Source organism: Physeter macrocephalus, chromosome 14, assembly GCF_002837175.3.
Source record: "Physeter macrocephalus isolate SW-GA chromosome 14, ASM283717v5, whole genome shotgun sequence".
Taxonomy (NCBI): Eukaryota; Metazoa; Chordata; class Mammalia; order Artiodactyla; family Physeteridae; genus Physeter; species Physeter macrocephalus.
Genome location: NC_041227.1, coordinates 104,222,203 through 104,232,985, shown reverse-complemented (window position 1 = coordinate 104,232,985; position 10,783 = coordinate 104,222,203).

Here is a 10,783-nt window from a genome sequence, read left to right as displayed (position 1 = left end):
ACCGCAATGAAGAGTAGCCCCTGCTCGCCGCAACTAGAGAAAGCCCACGCACAGCAACGAAGACCCAACACAGCCAAAAATAAATAAATAAAAAATAAATAAATTTTTTTTTTTGAAAAATGTAATACAGGGAATTCCCTGGTGGTCCAGTGGTTAGCACTCCGAACTCTCACTACCAAGGACGCAGGTTCAGTTCCTGGTTGGGGAACTAAGATCCCGCAAGTCACGCAGCATGGCCAAAAAGAAAAAAAATGTAATACAAACAAGGATAAAACTGCTTTGAGCGAGCCCCACGGCCCTTGGAACAGGACCATCCCTAGATCCCAGGGAACAGACCCCCTGCTCCCCTCCCCACCTCACAGGGGTCAGTCAGAGGCTAAGGTTTTACCCTGCTCCCCTCCTGCACCTCATTAGAGCTTAACCTCCAGGCCTTCAAGGAAATTGGTAGAAATGAGACCCTTGTCCTTTGTCAATTAGGGCCCTCTCACACTCTTGGACAGCCCCCTGTTCCCTTTGGGGGTGGTAGAGGGAAGTGGAAAGGAAAGTGGACTTGTTTAGGGAAGCTGCCGGCTCCCAGAGTTGTGGGACGTCTGGCAGGGGCAGGCCACCCACCAGGTCCAGCTCCCCCCCCCTCAAAGCCCCTCTGTTTGTAAAGGGCTTTCGGGGACAGGAAGCAATAAACAGAGTCAAGCGTCCGAGATGCAGGGGCTGATTATGCAGTTTGTGGATTTTCCAGGCCTCTTTGTACTCTCCCACCAGCTGCCTGGGGCTCTGCAGAAAAAGGTGCTGGCAAAAGATAGGCTGGTCCTTGGCTTGAAAGGTGGCCTTTTGCCAGGCCTAAGCTGGGTCTTTCCAAGTGTGTGAGGGCACAGCACGCCTTGATGGTCCCACAGGCTCCTTCTCAGAGCCCCATGCTGTGAGAGTCTGGACTCTCTCTCTCCGCAGCCGCAGCTCACCTCTCTGCTCAGCTCTAAGTTACCTCCTCACTTCAAAGGAGGCTGACTCCCAGAGTCCCCAGAGGGGAGGGTGTACCACGCCAGGCTGCAGCTCCAGAAGGCCAGGTGGGTGGCCCTCCTTCACAAAACACAGCTCAGCTAGTTTAGCTGCCCCAAGCGTAGAGCAGCTTGGGAAAAGCTGAGACTGACGGGGAAGGTGGTTCTGGGCCGCATGGCCTCCCCAGTGCCAAGGTCAGCTCTGGCAGCCGACGTGTGCAAAAGCTGTGAGTGCATAGGGTTTGTGAGAATTGTCTCTCACTACCCGGGAACCGATACATGACACAAGGTGCACCCACAGAACGGAGAGGCACACAGCCAAGAACTTCAGGTGCAACATGGGATGACCTGGAAAAAAACCAAGTGGCAGGGCCAGGTGTCCCGTGCACTACTTTTGTTGAAATGTCCGAGTGTATGCTTGTATATTTGGAGATGTACAGGGAGGGGTCCAAGTGGATACACACCAAACACTAAGTAGCAGTTGTCTAAAAGGGAGAGTTGCATCGTTACTTCATGTACCTCTGCATCCTTGGAAGTTTTTATAACAAACGTGCATTGTTTTTGTAGTTAAAAATTAAGAATTATTTTAAAAGGTACACTGCGACATAAAATGTACCACTGCTGTGGAAAACAGTTTGGTGGTTCCTCGAAAAGTTAAACACAGAATTACCATACGATCCAGCAGTTCCACTCCCAGGTATATTCCCAAAAGAAGGGAAGGCAGAGATGCAGATATTTGAACACCAGTGTTCATAGCAACATTATCACTATAGCCCAAAGGTAGAAGCCACCCAAGTGTCTGTCACCGGATGAATGGATGAACAAAGTGTAGTCTATACATATGGAACCATGGAATAGTATTCAGCCCCCAAAAGGAATGAAATTCTGATACATGCTATAACATGGATGAACCCTGAAAACATGCTAAGTGATATAAGCCGGACACAAAAGGACAGACACTGTAGGATTCCACTTTTATGAGGTACCTAGAATAGGCAAATTCTTAGAGACAGAAACTAGAGCAGAGTTTCCCAGGGACTGAGGGGACAGGGGAATGGAGAGAGATTGTTTAATGGGCACAGAGTTCCTGTTTGGGATGATGAACAAGTTCTGGAAATGGACAGTGGTAATGACTGCACAACACTGTATGTGTGCTTAATGTCACTGAATTGCCACTTAAAAATAGTTAAAATGGTATGTTGTGTTCATTTTATCACAATGAAAATAAATAAAGACACAAATCAGGCAGGATGAGGCACTGGGTTGTAGAAGAGCCTGCGACTCACCGGGCAGAAGGGGGCTCTCCTTGGGCTACGCAGAGAGAGGGCCAACAGCACACAGGAAATCCTGCCTGCACAGAGGGGCTCTTTCCCCATCTGCACGGAGTAGGCCAGGGGACAATGAGGCCCTGGTGATGAGCAATGTTCATATGGTCTGCAGAGTCACACATGCCACGGGGATGTCCGTGCAGGGATACTCTGTGGGACATTTGTAACGGCTGAGTTATGACACACTAGGAAACAGCTATTAGAAAAGGTTAGTGTGCCAGAACCTGCAGCGTACATCTTGAGAGCCTTGGATAGAAGGAGCCGGGAGAGGAGAGATGGCTGGCCTGCACTGCAGGGAGAAAGGAAGAGGAGGAGAGAGAAGATGAGCAGAGGTCTGTCCTGGAGGGTGCTCCGGCAGGCAAGAAACCACTTCTTCATTCGTTCGTTCAACAAACATCACAGAGCACCCCCAGGTGCTAGTCAGTGGGAAAGCGAGGGCGAGAGGGGGATAAGAGGACCAACTCAGCTGGTGAAGACCTTAAGGCACCTTCACCCCACCACCCACCTTGCTCAAAAAATATACCCATATATAAAACAAGAAATTAAAAGCTGTTCCTCATCACCACCTTCTTGAAAAAGGCAAAAATCCCTCTTACTTGAGTTGTTCAATCCAGAACAGGAAATAAGATCAAAACTGCCAGCGTGGGCTCCCCAGGAACCCCCGGCCACCCCCGGGGCCTGGGCCTTATTCACAGGAGAGGGCCTCTCCGCCAGTTACCAGGCATCCACCCTTACCGGATTCTTTCTTCCTAAAGGGGAGGAGCAGAGAGGAGCACGGGCATGCCAGGGCGGGAGACCAGAGTTTGCGTCCTGTGACCGATGAATCCAGACTCACATGCACGGTTTCCTGAGGTCTCACACCCCTTACCTCCACGTGTGCAAGGACGCAGAGAAGCCACACATGGGGGCACGTTCACGGTCAATGACAGCTCTGCCTCACTCGAGATAAGAATGTTTGAACAGCGGACTTTGTTATAAAAGGACATTGGGACTTCCCTGGTGGCGCAGTGGTTAAGAATCCGCCTGCCGATGCAGGGGACACGGGTTCGAGTCCTGGTCCGGTAAGATCCCACATGCCGCGGAGCTACTAAGCCCGTGCGCCACAACTACTGAGCCCGCGAGCCACAACTACTGAAGCCCGCGCACCTAGAGCCCGTGCTCGTCAACAAGAGAAGCCACCACAATGAGAAGCCCGCGCACCGCAACAAAGAGTAGCCCCCACTCGCCGCAACTAGAGAAAGCCCGCGAGCAGCAACGAAGACCCAACACAGCCAAAGATTAATTAATTATTTTTAAAAAGGACATTGTATCCAGGGCCTTCCTGAAATGTGTAATGTGTGTATGTCTGCGCAGAGGCAAGAGGGGAGCAGGCAGTATAGCCTTCTCAGACACCCGCTCCTTCCAAAACTGTACTGCCCAAGAAGGTAGCCACTAGTCACGTGTGGCCAGATAAATGTAAATTATTTAAAATGAAATAAAATTTAAAATCGGTTCCTCGGTCACGCGACCACACTTCAAGTGTTCCATGGCCATCACGTTGAACAGCACATATATTAGAACATTTCCAACATCACAGGAAGTCCTATCAGACAGTGCTCTTCCAGAAGCTAAGGGGAGCCCTCCTCCTCAGTAGCATGAAGTCCTGGTGTACCGTAACTGGGGGGCTTCGTTACAATGATCTGGGGGGACCAGGGACTGTGGACAATTGATCCCCAACAGAAAAACCCTTCCACAACCTTCTGGGAAGGGCAGGTAAGTGCAAGGACCCCCTTCTCCTGGGCAGGCAGAGCTAGGGTGAGTACTAGGCCCACTCCCCACCGGTGTCCTTGGCCTCATCCAAGATCAAAGCTTTGGCCCGGTTCCCATGGTGACACTTGACACCCCGGCAGGGAGAAGCAGGAATCCAGCTGGGAGCCCAAGTCTGGTTTCAGAACCTGCCGGGCCCTGGGCTCAAGGACCTGATTCAGAAAAGTCTCTCCCGCTTGCCCCGCCAGGACGAAGGGGGTGCTTAGCATCGGCAGGGCTCATCCACTGTCCCCTCTCCTGGGTGTGCCCCACGGTGGCCCTTGCATTGCCTCCTTGGGCTTCTGGGAAGGAGTCAGAGGAAGAGGGCAGCCGAGGCAGGGTGTGTGCTGATGGGGTACGGGAGGGATAGCGCTTATTAAAGAAAAAAAAACAAAAAACATTTGTTTCCGGGAACCCAACGCGCCAGCCTAAGGAAATGAATGAAAAGGGAGTCTGAAAGCACACAGAAGCCTGGGTGCTTGGGCCTGTATCTCAAGAAATTGTCAAGGCAACTCCTGCTCCTGCAGCACACACACCACACACAATGATAGAAATGGCTGAGACAGCTTCACTCCTGACTTAACTGATCTCCTCAAGAATTTCCCCGTTTGAGTCAAAGGGGAATCCCTGTCCTCCCCCCACGCTGTCTCAGCTTGGCCCTGAAAGTCAACCAAAATGAGCTGTAAATCTGCAGTTTTTCCCTGAAAGCTGCAGATTGGGGGCTAGGGGCTGGGAGGTGGGTGGGCAGACAACCCACAGAGGGTGGGAACAGCTGGAAATGAAGCCCAAGGGAGGACCGGTGAACAGGGGTTCTGGTCCTGACTCTGCCACACAGATCCTTGAGCAAGCTCCTTTTTCCTTTCAACCTTTTTTAAAAAATAAAACAGATACAGAAAACTGCACAAAATACACGTTAAGTTTAACGAATTATCATAAGGCAAACACCTTTCAACCACTCATGTCAAGCAACGAAACTCTGCCAGGTGCGCCAAAACCCCCTCCACGTGCCACAAACTGTTTGCGTGGTAATCACTTCCTTGCATTTCTTAACCCTCAAATGTGCATATGCCTGAACACTATACTTAAGTCTTGCACATTGTCTTTAAAGTCTATTTTAATGTACAGGTTCCCCCTTCATCCCTTCTGTTCCTTGTAATTTATGAGCTGAACAACCCAGGCTGTTTAACTTCAGACTTCCCTACTATCTGAAGTTCATGGAACAAGTTTCCTTTTCTCCCTGAGCCTTAGTTACTGCTTCCTTGCCAGCTGCCACCCTGCCCATCTTATGGCGCTCCTGTCAACAACAAAAAGAGACAGCCTCAAACAAAGCACATCAGGAAATGCTTACGATATTTTGTTAAGCAAAGGATGCAGGATGCAAACTGATACATATGGTATGCTTTCAACTACATAAAGGAAAGATGCATAGGAAAAAGGAGCACAAGGAAATACTCCAATATATCAGTAGTTGTCCTGGATGGTGGTGGAATTCTGTACCCCCTTTTTCTTTCTTGTATTTTCCACAATTAGCATATAACAGTGTGATAGGGGACAAAGCATTTTTAAACATTTTCAAGAAAAGAGCGCTCTGAAAGCGTGGCACGAGATCAAATGTGTCACCAGGCTTGTCTACTCTCCTGTCATAGGACCACTTGGCTTTGCTCTCTGCTCCCACGGCCACCACCAGTCCAGCTGGGACCCTCAGCATCCCAAGCCTGCTTCCCTTGATGCCTCCTGGCTGGTCAGCCTGTCTCCTTCCTGTCTCTTCTCTGTGCTGCCAACAGAACTCATCTAAAACACGCCAGGTCGCTTCCCAGCTCCTCAGTCTCTTGTGTAAAGATCGGACCCCTTCCTTTTTCTGCATCAGCTGTCACCACACTCAGTGAGCATCAGGGTCACCTGCAGGGCTTGTCAAACACACACTCCTGGGCCCTACCCGCAATGCCACTGGTTCAGGGACCACAGAGCGCAGCCATCTGCACCTCTCCGCTGTCCTCATAAACAAGGCCTGTCCAGCTTTCAAGACCCTCTCAGGTTCCCCTTTTCCATGAGGCAGTCTCTGGAAACGTCGGCCAATATTGATCCGCCTCTGCTCTTCCAGATCAGCCACAGCACTCCCATGCCACCCAGGGGCTGTTCTGCATGTACCAGGTAAATTGGATCTGTTTCATTCACAGCCACCCCAGTGACATTCACACGTGGGCTTCTAATTATTCACTCATTCATTCACTGGCAGGCAAAAAACACTTAGGGAGGACCTACCGTATGCCAGGATACGCAAGATAAAAATCTCTTTTCACAAAGAACAAGAATTACAATAGCGTGGCTTACAGCAGAAAGGGCTCTGTGAGGAGCCCTTCCAACTGCAGCCCCGGAGACCGCTGCGTACACACAAGCGTGGCCTGAGAGGCAGGTGTTGGTGCCGCCGGTAAGCACACACAGGTGTGGACGCGCCCTTGTGCAGCCACGGGAAAGGCTTGGCTGCCGGTCACAAGCTTCGTTGTCCCCCAGCTAAGCCACCCTGGAGTCGGGGACAGGATTTATGGGTAGATATTGTTAGGAGAACAGACGTCCAGGCAGGCGGGCAGAGCAACTGGGAACAGTGGTCGTTACTGTGCCAGCCTGGAACCCAGCGGAGGGAGGCAAGAAGACACTACAGTGTCTGAGGAGCAGACCCCCTACCCCGCTTCTTCGAACACCCGGGGCTCGGGACCCTTAGGCCCTCTGCCCAGCAAGACATCCAGCAGGCTGAAGACGCCGTGTTCTCTGTAAGGCAGGGTCCGGCTTCTCCATGACCTTGGACAACGTTTACTTCCTTGTGCCCCAGTTTCACTATCTAATCATACCTTTTTAAAAAGTAGTAAAGCCAAACAACAAGATGATAGAGATCACCATCGGAAGAATAAAAGGAGAGATTTAAAACAAACAACAACAATGCCACTTTGTGAAAGTAAGAGGAAGTGCAAGGAGATCGGGCAGGGAAGCTCCATCAGCGCCTCAGTGTGGAAACCCTAAAGGTACTCGGGCATCCCTGAAGCCAGGATTCTCAGGCGGAGGGGTGCAGCAGGATCTCAGGGAGCTTCTGCAAGGCAAAGGTCCAGGGCCCTCTACTGAACCAGAATCTCCTGAGGTGCACACAATCCTCGTCCCCCGGACCCCAAGCAAGTCAAAGAGGCTCAGGGGTATTCTGGGCCGCTCCCAGTGTATCTGGGATAGATACACTATCTCAGAGGTGAGTGGCAAATCATTATCTAAAAGAGGGGGAGGGAGGGACAGTGGCTGCAGGGAAAACATCAAGAGAGCTCAGAGACAAGCTGGAGGCGAGAAGGAATGTCAACATTGAGGTGCCCTTCCTTTCTGCTCCCCACTCCAGAAATCTGGTCCTGGAGAGGAGATAACCTCCTCTTCGCACAGGTTGACAGTCCTCCAGGGACCTGCTGCTTCAGCCACGCGTGGCCAAGTCCTGGGCTGCTCCTTCCTCTGGCCACCATACCATCCCGGCACTTTTCCCTAGTCCTGCGCTCTTAACGTCTCGGCCCTAACAGCCTCACCCTGACCAACTGCAATTTTAGGATTCAGAACACAGACCTCCTCCTCCAGGAAGCCTTCCCAGATGCACTCCTTGGCTCTCCCCCACATGGCCTGGGCCTGTTAGATTCTTGCCGCACCATCCAAATGGCAACACTAGTCACATGATAGCAAAGTTACCAATGTGCCAGTGGGTGGCCCTGACAGAGCAGGCATTTTTTGGTCTCATTCAGCTCTCTGTCCCCAACGCCTAGTTCAGTGCCCAGCATAAAGCAGGTAAGCAATATGTACAGGCAGACCTCGTTTCATTGCCATTCACGTTATTGCACTCCACAGATGCTGAGTTTTTTACAAATTGAAGGTTTGTGGCAACCCTGCATCGAGCAAGTCCATTGGTGCCATTTTTCCAACAGCACTTGCTCAGTTTGTGTCTCGGTGTCACATTTTGGTAATTCTCACCATATTTCAAAATTTTTCATTATTATTATATTTGAGATGGTGATCTGTGATCAGTGATCTTTGATGTTACTACTGAGACTGGCTGAAGGCTCAGATGATGGTTAGCATTTTTTTCTCAGTGAAGTATTTTTTAATTAAGGCATGTACATTGTTTTTTTAAAGACATAATGCTATTACACACTTAATAGACCACAGTATAAACATAATTTTTATATGCACTAGGAAACCAAAAAACGTGTGTGACTCACTTTGCTGCGATATTCACTTTATTGCGGCGGTCTGGAACCGAACCTACAACATTTCTGAGGTCTGCCTGTATATTTATGCTGATCAGGAGAAAGGGAGGGGAGGAAATTTTAAATCAAACAACGGCACACTTTTCAAAACTCTAGGGAAATTATAGCAAATATTTTCTTTAGCGCTGCCTATGTGCCACAGAGAAGCCTGAGACACTGGGAGGGAAGGGCGGCCACGGTGGCAGAGCTGGGTGAGAACCCAGGCAGTTTGGCTCCAGAGTCGCTGCTCTCAACCACTCTGCCGTGGTACCTGTGGTTCAAAGGGAAAAGAAAAAAGAGTAAAACCTGGAAAAAATAGTTCCCTCTGCAGTCCTTGCTCCTGTGGCTTGGGGGTCACCCTTCGGACAAAGCAGAGATTCAGGCTGCTGTCCACGGGAGCAGGGGCAATTGGTGAAGGCCTCTCTCAGTGAGGTACCAGGGACCCTGCTGCAGCCCCTGGGAGAGCCCGGGAGTTAACAGTCCCAACTGGGAGCTCCCGGAGGTCAGTGTAGAAACAGGGACAGGGATGGTGCCGTCCAGGGCCTTTTTGCTCTGGGCCAGCGAGAGGATGTCCCACCAGCCCAGGGGGCTTCATTCAGGAGAGGCTATGAGGGAAAGCAGGGACCCTGGGTGGCATAAAAGTAGGCAGGAAAGAAAATGCATTCTGAGTTAACCGTAATGATTGAAAATGGACCATACGCCAGGCACTTGGTGACATGCGTCCCCGCGGGATTTAATTTTCACGCCAACCCAATGAGGCAGCTGCCAGTCTCCTTGTCTTACCAACAGGAAACTCGGACATTGTTCTGCTGGAACAAGAGAGAGCAGGGAGGCAACCCTCCCAAATCAGGTGTGTTTGGCCAAGGCCGAGTAGAGATGCAAGGGTCTTTGGGGAAAGCATTAAGGCTACTTGCTCTTTGTTCTCTTTCTTAAAGACAGACCAAATAAAATGGGATTTAGGTGAGACTCCAGAAGAAACTTTCTTGACTGTAAAGAGGTGTTAGAAAGAGCACTTCCCAGGAGAGACCCCTGAACAGTGCAGCAGGAGACTGGACCGCCTGACCTCTACCACCACGAGAGCATCACATGACACACCTGGAGTTCCCCTCAGACATCTTGACTCCAGCTCCAGTCTCAAGGGAGGCTTTTGGACAACACAAAACTGAGGTTAAACACATCCTTTGCTAAATCTGACAAGCAGATGGGTGGAGAGTTCCGATACTGAAATGAAGCGTGGAGTTGGCGTATTTGATCAGTGAGTAAAGCTGGCACGAGCGTGGTACTGAGTGATAAAAGCCCACTGTTTCGCCTGTTGGATATCATAGCTTGTCCAGCCAGCAGTGCCCGAGATGACCACAGGAAGTGTGGCAGGCAAGGCGCTCAGGCAGAAAACTGCTCAGGAAGCCCGGTCCTGCACGGGCCACCCCCGCCTACGCGCTCCTCAGCTGCTGGGAGGTCCGTGAGGACACAGAGCAGATCTGCTGTTGCCCTGGGCTCTGCTCGGGCCAACACTTTTGCCTTGGCCTGGAACAGCAGTCTCCCTGCCGTGATCAGCCCGGGAATGCAGGACACCCTGGGCAGGAGGAGGGGGCACCTGGGGGCCTGGATCACATGCAAAATGCTCAGTCTAGTTTAAAGAGAGGCTCCCAATTCTGAAGTTTCAGTTCAAATCAGGCAACTCGCTGGTTTGAGTCAAACACAGAATTTACTATTTACCATAGAACAATCATATGACAATGATTTTGCAGTTTACCCAGATGGGGGGCTTCCTTAAGGTAAAAGGGGTCACACTATCAAAGAGGTTCAAAACCTCTCCACCCTCCTCGGAGAAAACAAGGCCTGGAAAGGTTAAAGGCCTCGTGCAAAGTTCCTGCCAGAAGATCAGCAGGTGCCAGCTCTCCCACCAGCTTCCCGCCCCAAGTGGCCGGCAGCTGCTTCTGTGAGTACGGGGTGGGGGGTGGGGGCCGAGGGGGCCGAGTGTCTGTAAACCATGGCGCACTCGCTCCACCCATGGCCTCATGACACACGAGGCTCCACCACACAGGCCAGGCCCAGGCACGGGTCCCCAGCTGGAGGACTGACTATGGCTCCCCCAACCTGGGAGCTCCAGGCCACGGCAAGTCTTCCTGTGGGGTCCCCACCTTCCCCTTTGATCCCAAAGAAGGGAAGAGGGTGGAGAGCAAAGAAAAATCCCCAGTCGGCAGGCATCAATTTGCCCAAAGCAAAGGCAACATAAAGGCTGCGCCTGTCTCCATAGAGACGCGATGGGCGAAGCAAGGGAACAAAACAGAGCGAGAAACACAAACCCTCACCACCTTCTGGGCCAGTGTGAGCCACGTTGTCAGGCCAGAGCCCTGACAGGAAGACATAGGAAGGATTACAGGTAATCAGAAGAGCAGCAGCCAGACCGGAAGCC